Source organism: Chiloscyllium plagiosum, unplaced genomic scaffold (genome assembly GCF_037043375.1).
Source record: "Chiloscyllium plagiosum isolate Xiang-an unplaced genomic scaffold, Cpla_swu_hap1 HiC_scaffold_20, whole genome shotgun sequence".
NCBI lineage: Eukaryota > Metazoa > Chordata > Chondrichthyes > Orectolobiformes > Hemiscylliidae > Chiloscyllium > Chiloscyllium plagiosum.
This window is the reverse complement of record NW_028270158.1, coordinates 67,228,991-67,242,182: the sequence shown is the minus strand read 5'-3', so window position 1 is coordinate 67,242,182 and position 13,192 is coordinate 67,228,991.

Genomic DNA, 13,192 nt, shown 5'->3' with positions numbered 1-13,192 from the left:
TCGCGGACAGACACTGTACCGTCCGTTACTCATCACTCCTGTGTTCACTGATCTATACTTGATTTGGAATGCAAATTGACAAACAATATTTAGAACAAAAGCATACAGAGAAAGAGAGAGGGAGAGAGATGGGATTAGGGAATTCACAATGGGAACATTACGGCAAAAGTGAGGACTGCAGATGATGGAACTCAGAGTCTTGATTAGAGCGGTGCTGAAAAAGCACAGCAAGTCAGGCATCATACAACGAGCAGGAAAGTCGACGTTTCGAGCAAAAGCCCTACATCAGGAATGAAAGCAGGCAGCCTCCACGGTCCCTGATAAATGGCAGGGGTATGGGGCTGGGGAGAATGCAGCAAAGAGTACAATTGGTGGATTGGGTGGGAATGAAGGTGCTAGTTCAGGGAGGAGGGTGGGGTGGGTAGGTGGGAAGGAAGATTGTCAGGTAGGACAGGTGATGATGAAGGTGCTGAGCTTGAAGGTTGGAACTGGGATAAGGCGTGGGAAGGGAAATGAGGAAACTGGTGAAGTTCACATTGATGCCCTGGGGTTGAAGTGTTCCGAGGCAGAAGATGAGGTGTTCTTCCTCCAGGCATCGGGTGGTGAGGGATTGGCGGTGGAGGAGCCGCAGGACCTGTATGTCCTTGGCAGAGTGGGAAGGGGAATTGAAGTGTTGGCCACGGGGCAGTGGTGTTGATTGATGCGGGTGTCCCGGAGATGCCCCCGAAAGCGCTCTGCAAGAAGGCGTCCAGTCTCCCCAAGGTAGAGGAGGCCACATCGGGAGCAACGGCTACAATAAATGATATTGGTGGATGTGCAGGTGAACTTTGTTGGATGCGGGCTCTAAATCTATTTGCCAAAGCTAACTCATGTCCCCGTTTTGCCCTCCTGATTTCCCTCTTAAGTAAATTCCTACTTTCTTTATACTCTTCGAAGGATTCACTCGATCTCTCCTGTCTATACCTGACATATGCTTCCTTCTTTTTCTTAACGAAACCTTCAATTTCTTCAGTCATCCAGCATTCCCTATACCTACCAGCCTTCCCTTTCACCCTGACAGGAATATACTTTCTCTGGGTTCTTATGCTGGGGTCTAATTGGAGTTGGCAGAAGTGTTTGGTAGGATGGTAGCAAAGGACAAGGGGGAGTCTCTGCCTATATTGTGTTTCAAGGGAGCAGTTTTGAGCAGTGGAACAAGGAAAGGACATAATGCAGTGGAGACTGTCTGGATGACAGAGCAGGGGAAAAAAAAGGTGTTTCGAAATATGTGGATATCTGGGATGTTTGGGTTTGGAATGTCACCTCATCCAATCAGATGCAATGGAGGTACAAGAATTGTGAGAACTGGATGGATTTCGTGCAAAATACTGAGTTAGAGGAAGTGCAGTCCAGATAGTCGTGGGAGTCTGTAGATTTCTTATAAACATCCGCTTGGAGACTGTCAAGAAATAGAGGAGTCAAGAAAGGTGAGGGAATTACCCGAGGTGGACCAAGTGAATTTAAGGACAGGTTGGAAGTTATGGGCGAAGTCGATGTACTGCTCCAGTTCAGCCGGTGTGCAGGACGGTGAGCCGGTGTAGTGACAGTATCAGGATAGAAGAGTTGGAATACAGGGCCTGTGTCAGTGCGGAAGAGGGGCTGCTCAATATCGCAGACAAAGAGGCAGGTGTAGCTGGGGCCCAGTCGAATGAACACTGCCACCTACTGGATTTGGAGGAAATGGTAAGAGTTAAGTGTAATGTTATTAAGGGCGAGGATCAGTTGAGCAAGGCGGCGGATGGTATTGGTCAAGGGGGACTGGATGGGTTTGTTGGATAGGAAAAAATGGAAGGCCATGGGGCCACCTTTGTAGGGCATGAACATGTATTATTTCTGCACGTCCATGGTGAAGATAAAGCACTGTGAGCCATATAACAGCAAGTTACTGAAGAGATGGACTGCACAGTTGATGTCATGGTTGGATTTTCCAAGGATCAGACAAGTGGAGCTGATAAAGGTGAAACAATGTTTTGTTTTTATTTGGTTCCCAGTACATATTTGATTAATTATTGAGTAAAGGTGATGGGAACTCTATGTTTAAAGCTAGTAATATATGAGGAATGCATTAAGAACTGGTTAACAAAGCACAGACACATTTGGGCTGTGTGGGTATTTTCAAAATAATATGTGCTAGGTCCTCAATTACTTAGGATCCATATAAATACCCTGCAGGGATCAGAATGCAATGTATCTATATTAGCTGATCATACAAATAAAATGCATTAGGTATGCTGTGATAATATCATAAATAATCCCAAATGAGATATGAATAGACTGAATAAGTGAGCACAAACTTGGCCGGGTGGACGTCATCATCAGAAGTAATTGACGTCATTTAGTAAAAGGAAACAAAATTCTTGTTTGTGATTTAAAAGAAGAAGGACTCAAATGGCAATGAAGCACAAAGAAACTAGATATTCTTTTGCATGAAACTCAAAACTTCAGAATACAGTAGGGAAAAGTAATTCAGGCAACAAATGGAAATTTGTCCTTGTGAGGGATTTTTAAAAAATATTTATTTAAAAGAGAAAGAATTTTATCACTGTAATTATGTTGGAGAGGTCGCAATTAGACTGTAGTGTATCGCGTTGATCCCATAATTAAGGAAGGATATGACAAAATCGAGAGCCAGGGGCCATCTTTGTAGGGAATGAACATGTATAATTTCTGCACGTCCATTGTGAAGAAAAAGCACTATTGACGAAGTAGATTCTTGAGGTGAAGGTTTCAAATGTTCATGAGTTACTATTTCGAGCATTATGCATTAGAATGAAAAAATAATAGGTGATCACATCCAAAGTCATGATGCAGAGGGGGCTTGAATGTAATATGTTGATAAGATATTTCCACTAATGTTTGCATCTATAACCGGGGACTGGGTTAAAGAATTAGCTGTCACTGATTGAAAACTAAGATGTAAAAATATTTATTCTCTCAGACGTTAATGAATATCTGCAATTCTCTACATCAGAGCGCTGGTGACGTTAGATCACTGCAATTAGTTAAAGAGAAGATGGATAGCATTTTGAAATATTAGGGAGATTGTTGACAATGAAGTGTGGACATAAACGAGGAATTGCGGACTTTGGTAGATCAGCCTTGATCTTAGTGAATGTTGGTGCAGCACTGAGGGGCTGAATGGCTTCCTCCTGTTACCAGAAATCATCAGATTAGATTAGATTAGATTAGATTACTTACAGTGTGGAAACAGGCCCTTCGGCCCAACAAGTCCACACTGACCCGCCGAGGCGTAACCCACCCATACCCCTACATTTACCCCTTTACCTAACACTACGGGCAATTTAGCATGGCCAATTCACCTGACTTGCACATCTTTGGACTGTGGGAGGAAACCGGAGCACCCGGAGGAAACCCACGCAGACACGGGGAGAACGTGCAAACTCCACACAGTCAGTCGCCTGAGGCGGGAATTGAACCCGGGTCTCTGGCGCTGCGAGGCAGCAGTGCTTACCACTGTGCCACCGTGCCGCCCACAAATGCCCCCACTCTGCGGAAAAATTACTTCTTGCTATCCATCCTGTCCATCGCTCCCATGATTTTGTAGATCTCAATCAGGTCCCGCTCAAACTCCTTCCTTCCAATGAAAATAATTCTAATCGATTCAAAATCTCAGCAACATTCTCGTCAACCTCCAATAGACTCTCTCCAAAACATCCATATCATTTTGATAACTTTAGCGACCAGAACATTATGAAGATTTCTAAATATTGCCCAACCAAAGTCTTATACAATTCGAACATGACCTGCTAACTCTTGTCCTCAATACCCCATCCGATGAAGGAAGACATGCTGCATGCCTTGTTAACAACTCTATCGGCCTGCGTTGCCACCTTCAGGGTACTTTGGACTTGAGCATCCAGACCTCCCTGTTCATCTATTTTCGCCACGAATTTTCAATTTACCGTCCAGTCTGCTCTTGAATTCTATCTTCCAAAATGCATCAGCTTGCAGTTGCCGGATTGAACAGCACCTGTCATTTCTCTACCGAACTCTTCAATCTATCTATATTCTGCTGTTTCTCTGACAGTACCTTTTGCTGTGTGCTACTCCACTAATCTTAGTGTCATTTTCAAACTTATTAATCAGCCTACCTATACATTCCTCCAGATCATTTATGCATATCACAAACAACAGTGTTTCTGGCACGGATCCCTGCGGAGCAACACTGGACACAGTTCTCCATTTTGTGAAACTCCCCCCCACTACTACTCTCTGTCTCCTGTTGCCCAGGCAGTTCTCTATCCATCTACTCTCTGTCTCCTGTTGCCCAGGCAGTTCTCTATCCATCTACTCTCTGTCTCCTGTTGCCCAGGCAGTTCTCTATCCATCTACTCTCTGTCTCCTGTTGCCCAGGCAGTTCTCTATCCATCTACTCTCTGTCTCCTGTTGCCCAGGCAGTTCTCTATCCATCTACTCTCTGTCTCCTGTTGCCCAGGCAGTTCTCTATCCATCTACTCTCTGTCTCCTGTTGCCCAGGCAGTTCTCTATCCATCTACTCTCTGTCTCCTGTTGCCCAGGCAGTTCTCTATCCATCTACTCTCTGTCTCCTGTTGCCCAGGCAGTTCTCTATCCATCTACTCTCTGTCTCCTGTTGCCCAGGCAGTTCTCTATCCATCTACTCTCTGTCTCCTGTTGCCCAGGCAGTTCTCTATCCATCTACTCTCTGTCTCCTGTTGCCCAGGCAGTTCTCTATCCATCTACTCTCTGTCTCCTGTTGCCCAGGCAGTTCTCTATCCATCTACTCTCTGTCTCCTGTTGCCCAGGCAGTTCTCTATCCATCTACTCTCTGTCTCCTGTTGCCCAGGCAGTTCTCTATCCATCTACTCTCTGTCTCCTGTTGCCCAGGCAGTTCTCTATCCATCTACTCTCTGTCTCCTGTTGCCCAGGCAGTTCTCTATCCATCTACTCTCTGTCTCCTGTTGCCCAGGCAGTTCTCTATCCATCTACTCTCTGTCTCCTGTTGCCCAGGCAGTTCTCTATCCATCTACTCTCTGTCTCCTGTTGCCCAGGCAGTTCTCTATCCATCTACTCTCTGTCTCCTGTTGCCCAGGCAGTTCTCTATCCATCTACTCTCTGTCTCCTGTTGCCCAGGCAGTTCTCTATCCATCTACTCTCTGTCTCCTGTTGCCCAGGCAGTTCTCTATCCATCTACTCTCTGTCTCCTGTTGCCCAGGCAGTTCTCTATCCATCTACTCTCTGTCTCCTGTTGCCCAGGCAGTTCTCTATCCATCTACTCTCTGTCTCCTGTTGCCCAGGCAGTTCTCTATCCATCTACTCTCTGTCTCCTGTTGCCCAGGCAGTTCTCTATCCATCTACTCTCTGTCTCCTGTTGCCCAGGCAGTTCTCTATCCATCTACTCTCTGTCTCCTGTTGCCCAGGCAGTTCTCTATCCATCTACTCTCTGTCTCCTGTTGCCCAGGCAGCTCTCTATCCATCTACTCTCTGTCTCCTGTTGCCCAGGCAGTTCTCTATCCATCTACTCTCTGTCTCCTGTTGCCCAGGCAGTTCTCTATCCATCTACTCTCTGTCTCCTGTTGCCCAGGCAGTTCTCTATCCATCTACTCTCTGTCTCCTGTTGCCCAGGCAGTTCTCTATCCATCTACTCTCTGTCTCCTGTTGCCCAGGCAGTTCTCTATCCATCTACTCTCTGTCTCCTGTTGCCCAGGCAGCTCTCTATCCATCTACTCTCTGTCTCCTGTTGCCCAGGCAGTTCTCTATCCATCTACTCTCTGTCTCCTGTTGCCCAGGCAGTTCTCTATCCATCTAGCTCGTACAACGTGGACCCCATGCAAATTCACTCTCTCCATCAGCCGACCATGCGGAACTCATCAAACGCCTTACTAAAGTCCAATATGTATGATATCTACAACCCTTCACTCATCAGTCAACTTTGTTAATTCTTCAAGGAATTCCATTAACTTGGTAAGACATAATCTTACCTGCAAAAAAACCGCGTTGCCTATCAATGATAAGGCAATTTTCTTCCAAATAGGAATAAATCATAACTCTCAGTATCATCTCCAGTAGCTTTCCGACCACTGACGTCAGACTTACTGGCCGAATGTTACCTGGATTATCCCTGCAACGTTTCTTAATCGAGGGGACAATATGAGGAATTCTCCAGTCCTCCTGGGCCTCACGCTAGTTCAAGGATGCTGCAATGATATCGGGTAATGCGACAAATATTTCGTCTTTCATGTCCCTCAACAAACTGGGATAGATCCCATCCGGACCTGGGGACCTGTCTACCTTAACGCTTTATAGAACACCCAACACTCCCTCCCTCCTTGTGCTGACTTGCCCAAGAGTAATTAGCATGTATCCCTAATCTCAACATCCATCATATCCCGTTCCTCAGTGAATATTGATGCAAAGTACTCGTTAAGAATCTCTCCCATTTTTTCTGACTCCACGCATGACTTTCCTCCTTTGTACTTGACTTGGCAAACCCTATCTGCAGTGACCTTCTTGCTCCTTATCTCTGAACAAAGGATTTTCTTTAACCCTGTTTTCTAAAGACATTTCATGATCCCTTTTAGCTCTCTTGGTTCATTGTTTCAGATTAGTCCTATTTTCCCTATATCCTTCCAAAGCTTCATCAGGTTTGAATCACCTAGAGCTTATGTATGCTTCATTATTCCTCTTAGCTTGTCTCACAATTTCACCTGTCATCCTTGGTTCACTAATCTTGCCATTCCTACCCATCATTTTAACAGAGACATGCCTGTCCTGCATTCTACTCAATATCTCTTCAAAAGCTTCCCACGTGTCCATGTGAAATCTGCCTCCTCTGCTCCATGCAATAGCAAACTCTACTTTCTAGCAGCTCTCTATTTAAAGTCCTGTTTTGCGATGGCCTTGTTTCATAATTGATGACTGCTATTCGTTCATAACCCTGACACCCCAGCAAATGTAAATGAACGTCTGTGCATCTGCCTCGGCAATTCTCTCGTTAGTTTTTAAATTAATTTGCTGTCCTGTTTTCTATTTTCTGGAGTAAAGAGCCTCAAACTGGTCAGTCCTTTGTGAAAACTTAGAACCTTTCCATTCTTAGTACTATCCTTTAAAATCTCAGTTGTAACCCAAAGACGAGACTTCTGTACAGTGCTCCGAGTCTGGTGAATGAACAGCCTCCTGTATATCACCAAATGGGATCCGAATTGGAAGAATGGCCTCTTCATTCATTTCACATAACCAGTTAACTGTGAATCTCTCTTAACGTTAGTGTTGGCGATGGATTGCAGACGTTGAAATATATTGTTTCAAGAAAGTAAAGTGAAGAGGAGATTTGGAAGTGCTCGAAATCAAGAGGACGTTTCGACAGAGTGTATACAGAGAAATTGTTCCAAATTGAAGCAAGGTTCGAGAGCAAAGATGGTCACAGATTTCAGGCAATTGTCAAAAGAGGAAATGGTGAAAAAAGGATAAAGGCTTTCTTGCAGCAATCGGTTCGGATCTGCAATGCTCTGCTGAAGAATGCAATAGGAACAGATTCATTTGAGCAAGTAAGGATTATTGGCTGGAAGGGAAGGATGTGCAGGAATAATGGGAGTGGCAGTAGGTGAATTTCTTATTAGGAGAGTCAGCAGAAAAACGATAAGACTTCTTGTGCTGTCTCAATCTGTGCCATACGGCATGAGGAGGGAAAGGGTGACTTGAATGATTTGATATCAGAGCAAGTTCCTTGGGCCGCAGAGGGTTCAGACGAGTGCGAGCAATGGTGGCAAAGATCAGTATAGAAAGCATTTATTTTAAAATAAACTAACATCATTGCTTTCTTCAGGACTTTGTCGGGAGACTTACTTTGTCCTGTGATGGGCCAGCTTTTCTGATACCTGCCTGTGCTTTGGAGTTTTCTTTCCAAGAATGGAACTTATAAAATATGCTGTTCTATTTTCAAGAAGTAGCGTCCCTTGGGACCATGAACACATGACTTTCTAGCGTTACAAGTGATGACTGGTTATACTGCTTACAAATGACATTATTGAAACATTCAAGGTAGTTAAGGTATTTGGCAGAGTAAATGTGGAGAGGTTTGTTTCACCTCGTGGTAGTGTTTGGGACCAGAAGACCGAATCTCAGAATAAGAGGTCGGACATTTAAGTCGAGATTGCGGTGTTGGAAAAGCACGGCAGGTCAGGCAGTTTCCAGCACAACGCCTTCATCAGAAATGGCCTGATGCTCATCTTCTGCTCCTCGGATGTTGGATGACATGCTGTGCCTTTCCAGCACCACACTCTCGACTCTGATCTCCAGCATCTGCAATCGTGACTTTCTTTTAGTTTTACGTTTAAGACAAAGAGTAGTTTTCTTTTTTTTCCCTCTCATTAGGTAATGAACCTCTTTGAATGTACAGGGAGGTCAGTTGCAATTTCCCCTCCCACCTGATCATCAACACATATCCTCCACTTCCTGAACCCCCGGCTATGAACCCTAGCCCTCCAACGGCAACAAGGATGAAAACTCTTGAGCCTCACTCCGCATCCACCGCAATAATATCCGAATGCAATGCATCTTCCTCTGCTATTTCCGCCAGCTACAGTCAGACGCCCCAACCAAGGATATATTTAACTCCCTACCTCTATCTGGGTTGCAGAGAATATTCTGTCCATGCCAGACCCGTTAGGTCTAGACATCCAACGACCAAACCTCCACACTTCACTAATGCTTTGCCGGCATACAACGTGTAAGTTCTGGGCCCACACTTCCCTCCTTCCCTCCGTCCAAGACCCTAAATGACCTTTTCACATTCAGCAGAGCGTTTCTTGCACACTCACCCACCTCCTCAAATGTGTCTCTTGGTCGTGATGTGGTATCCTCAGGGAACATATCTGGGCCACGCGTGCGAAACAACCACACCAGTCGGCGGCTGACCACTTCAACTGTCCCATCCACTCCCCCAAGAACATGCAAGTTCTTGGCCTCCTCGACCACCAAATCAAGCTATCCGCCAAGTGGAGGAAGACAGACTCATCCTCGGTCTTAGGATCCTTCAACCACACAGCATAACATGACTTAATTAGTTTGTAAGCATGCCCCCATCCACCTCATCGCAGACCACCCCTCAAATCAGCACTGACTTCTTACCTTGTCCTATCGATCCGCGCCAATCTCCACCGACCATTCACAATTAGCCCCCCGTCTGCATCCACCCATCGACTTCTCAGCTACCCATCCCCAAATCCCACCACCACCTCTCTATTCATCTGTAAGCCCACCCCCTTCCTCTTCCACATTCATGATGAAAGGCTTATGCCCGAAACATCGGATGCTGCTCTGATCTGCTGTGCATTTCCAGAATCGGAGAGTGGCAGGCTGAGGGGTGATCTTGCAGAAGTTGATAAAATCATGAGGGGCATTCATAGGGTAAATGGACACTCATGTTTATATCTGTCAGCCGGGGTCCCGGATTGGCACAGGTTAACAATCCCAATCAGGGAACTCATATTTTGAGGCCCACCTGGCAGACCTCATTTCAACCAGTACTTTTACCTTTAGTGATTCTATGCAATTCCACACCACTCAGCGCTATTGATGCTGAGTCCCTGAGCACAGTCAATGCTGTGTTGGACATATTTTTAATCAGTAATCGATCAAACAGAAAAAGATGAGACTGGCCTTGAATGTTATCATATTTCCAATGAATGGCTGAGCAGATTGAATGGTCTGCTTATGCTCTTTTGACTTTTGTTCTTTTCCCAGGAAATATCCTAACACCATTGCCTCTAAACGTGTTCATCAGCCTTCTGTGTGTCACCTTATTAAAGATATTCTGAAAATCTAATGATCGCATCCACTGGTTCCCCTGTGTCTAACCATTCCTGCTAAAAGAATTCCAACAGAGTTATCACGTATGACATTTTCTTGATGAAGCTGTGCTGACCTAACCCTTATTGAACAAACAATTCCAGGTGTGACCATTGCAATTGCATCCTTCGCAATAGGCAAAGACTTTTACCATCTACTGAGCTCAGGCGAACCAACTTACAATTTCCCATATTGCATGCCTTACTCGTTAACTGTGCTGTTACATCGAACACAGAACATCGAATATAGAACATTATAGGTCAGTACAGGCCATTATGCACCGACCTGTGGAATTAATTTGAAGCTTATCTAAGTTACACTGTTCCATTCTTGTCCATACACCTTTCCAATGAACAGTAAAGTGCTCTTAAAGTTGGCGAGTCTACTACTATTGCAGACAGGCGTTCCACACCCCTACTGCTCTCTGAGTATAGAAACTATCTCTGACATCTGACACATATCTATCACAACCTAATTTAATCTATGACCCCTCGTGCTAGCCATCGCCATCCGAGGGAAAAAAGCTCACACTGTTCAACCGCTTGAGCCTTTGATCATCTTATTTGCTCAATTAAGTCGCCTCTCAACCTTCTTCTACCTAACGAAAACAGCCTCAATTCCCTTATGATTTGGAGATGCCGGTGTTGGGCTGGGGTGTACAAAGTTAAAAATCACACAACACCAGGTTATAGTCCAACAGGTTTAATTGGAAGCACACTAGCTTTCGGAGCGACGCTCCTTCATCAGGTGATTGTGGAGGGCTCGATCGTAACACAGAATTTATAGCAAGAATTTGCAGTGTGATGTAACTGAAATTATACATTGAAACATTGATTGTCTGTTAAGCCTTTCATCTGTTAGAATACAGTGATAGTTTCACTTCTTTCATGTGTAAATCAAAAAACCCTTTTTTTTTAAAGTTGCATTCTCGGGTTAGCTGTTAACAATGGTGATAGCTAGACAATATGTTGAAGGTGATAGCCCCCTGTCTTCTCTGTCTATGACCTGATGTTTAGCTTGATTCTAATCTAAAAAGTGAGATAACTGAGTTTTACATAAATTCATGAAGTTTTTGAGCTCAGAGTTCTACATGAAATGTGTGCAGTTTTTGAGCAAAGTGCAATGTAACTCTGCAAGTACAAATTCACCACACAAAATATATGTGTGCATGTGGGTCTTTGTCTGTCTGTGTGTGTGTGTGTCTGTCAGGGGTGGGGTTGTGAGTGTGAGAAAGTGTGTGTGTGTGTGTATAGTGAGTGCAGAGTGTCTTAAGTCTGTAAGGGGGTGCATTTGTGGGAGTGTGTGTGTCTATAAGAGTATGTGTGGGTGTCTGTGTGCGCGTCTGTGTGTACCTGTGTCCGTGTGTATGTGAGTGTGTGTGTGTGTAGGAATATCTGTGTGTGTGTGTAGTGCAATGGTGATCACCTATAATGTGACATGAACCCAAGGTCCCGGTTGAGGCCCTCCCTATGGGTACCGAACTTAGCTATCAGCCTCTGCTCGGCCACATTCCTCTGCTGCCTGTCCCGAAGTCCACCTTTGAGGATGGTCACCCGAAGGTCCGAGGCTGAATGTCCTGGACCACTGAAGTGTTTCCCAACTGGGAGGGAACCCTCCTGTCTGTTGATTGTTGTGCGGTGCCCATTTATCCGTTGTCGTAGCCTTTGCTCAGTTTCCCCAATGTACCATGCCTCCGGGCATCCCTGCCTGCAACGTATAAGATAGACAATGTTGGCTGAGTCACATGAGTACCTGCCATGTACACTGTGGGAGGTGTTCCAACGCGTAATAGTGGTATCTATGTCCACAATCTGACACGTCTTGCAGCGACAACGTGACAGGGTTGTATGGAGTTGTCCTGAAAGCCAGGCAGTTTGCTACGAACAATGATCTGTTTGAGGTTTGGCGGTTGTTTAAAGGCAAGTAGTCGAGGTGTGGGGAAGGTCTTGGTGAGGTGCTCATCCTCATTGATAATGTGTTGCAGGTCACGAAGAACATGGCGTAATCTTTCAGCCCCTGGGAGGTACTGAACAACGAAGAGTACTCTGTCAGTTGCAGCGCGTGTCTGTCTCCTGCGCGTGGCACGTCGGAACTGGCGGTCGATGAGTTGAGCATCGTTCCCCGTTCTTGTGAGGGCATCCTTGAGTACTTCCAGGTGTCCGTCACATTCCTCCTCATCTGAGCAGATCTGGTGTATGCGTAGGGCTTGTCCATAGGGAATAGATGTTTTAATATGTTTTGGGTGGAAGCTGGAGAAGTGCAGCATTGTGAGGTTGTCTGTGGGTTTGCGGTAGAGTGTGGTGCTGAGGTGTCCTGAGGACTTCTCCAGCTTCCACCCAAAACATATTAAAACAGCCATTTGGATTCAGAACTGGCTCAAACGGAGAAGACAGAGGGTGGTGGTGGAGGGTTGTTTTTCAGACTGAAGGCCTGTGACCAGTGGAGTGCCACAAGGATCGGTGCTGGGTCCTCTACTTATTATCATTTACATAAATGATTTGGATGTGAGCATAAGAGGTACAGTTAGTAAGTTTGCAGATGACACCAAAATTGGAGGTGTAGTGGACAGCGAAGAGGGTTACCTCAGATTACAACAGGATCTGGATCAGATGGGCCAATGGGCTGAGAAGTGGCAGATGGGAGTTTAATTCAGATAAATACGAGGTGCTGCATTTTGGGAAAGCAAATCTTAGCAGGACTTATACACTTAATGGTAAGGTCCTAGAGAGTGTTGCTGAACAAAGTGACCTTGGAGTGCAGGTTCATAGCACCTTGAATGTGGAGTCACAGGTAGATAGGATAGTAAAGAAGGTGTTTGGTATGCTTTCCTTTATTGGTCAGAGTATTGAGTACAGGAGTTGGGAGGTCACGTTGTGGCTGTACAGGACACTGGTTAGGCCACTGTTGGATGTTGCCAGAGTTGCAGGGTTTGAGCTATAGGGAGAGGCTGAACAGGCTGGTGCTATTTTCATTAGAGGGTCAGAGGCTGAGGGGTGACTTTATAGAGGTTTATAAAATTATGAGGGGCATGGATAGGATAAATCGGCAAAGTATTTTCCCTGGGGTTGGGGAGCCCAGAACTAGAGGGCATAGGTTTAGGGTGAGAGGGGAAAGATATAAAAGAGACCTAAGGGGCAACTTTTTCGCACAGAGGGTGGTACGTGTATGGAATGAGCTGCCAGAGGAAGTGGTGGAGGCTGGTACAATTGCAACATTTAAGAGGCATTTGGATGGGTATATGAATAGGGAGGGTTTGGAGGGATAGGGGCCAGGTGCTGGCAGGTGGGACTAGATTGGGTTGGGATATCTGGTCAGCATGGATGGG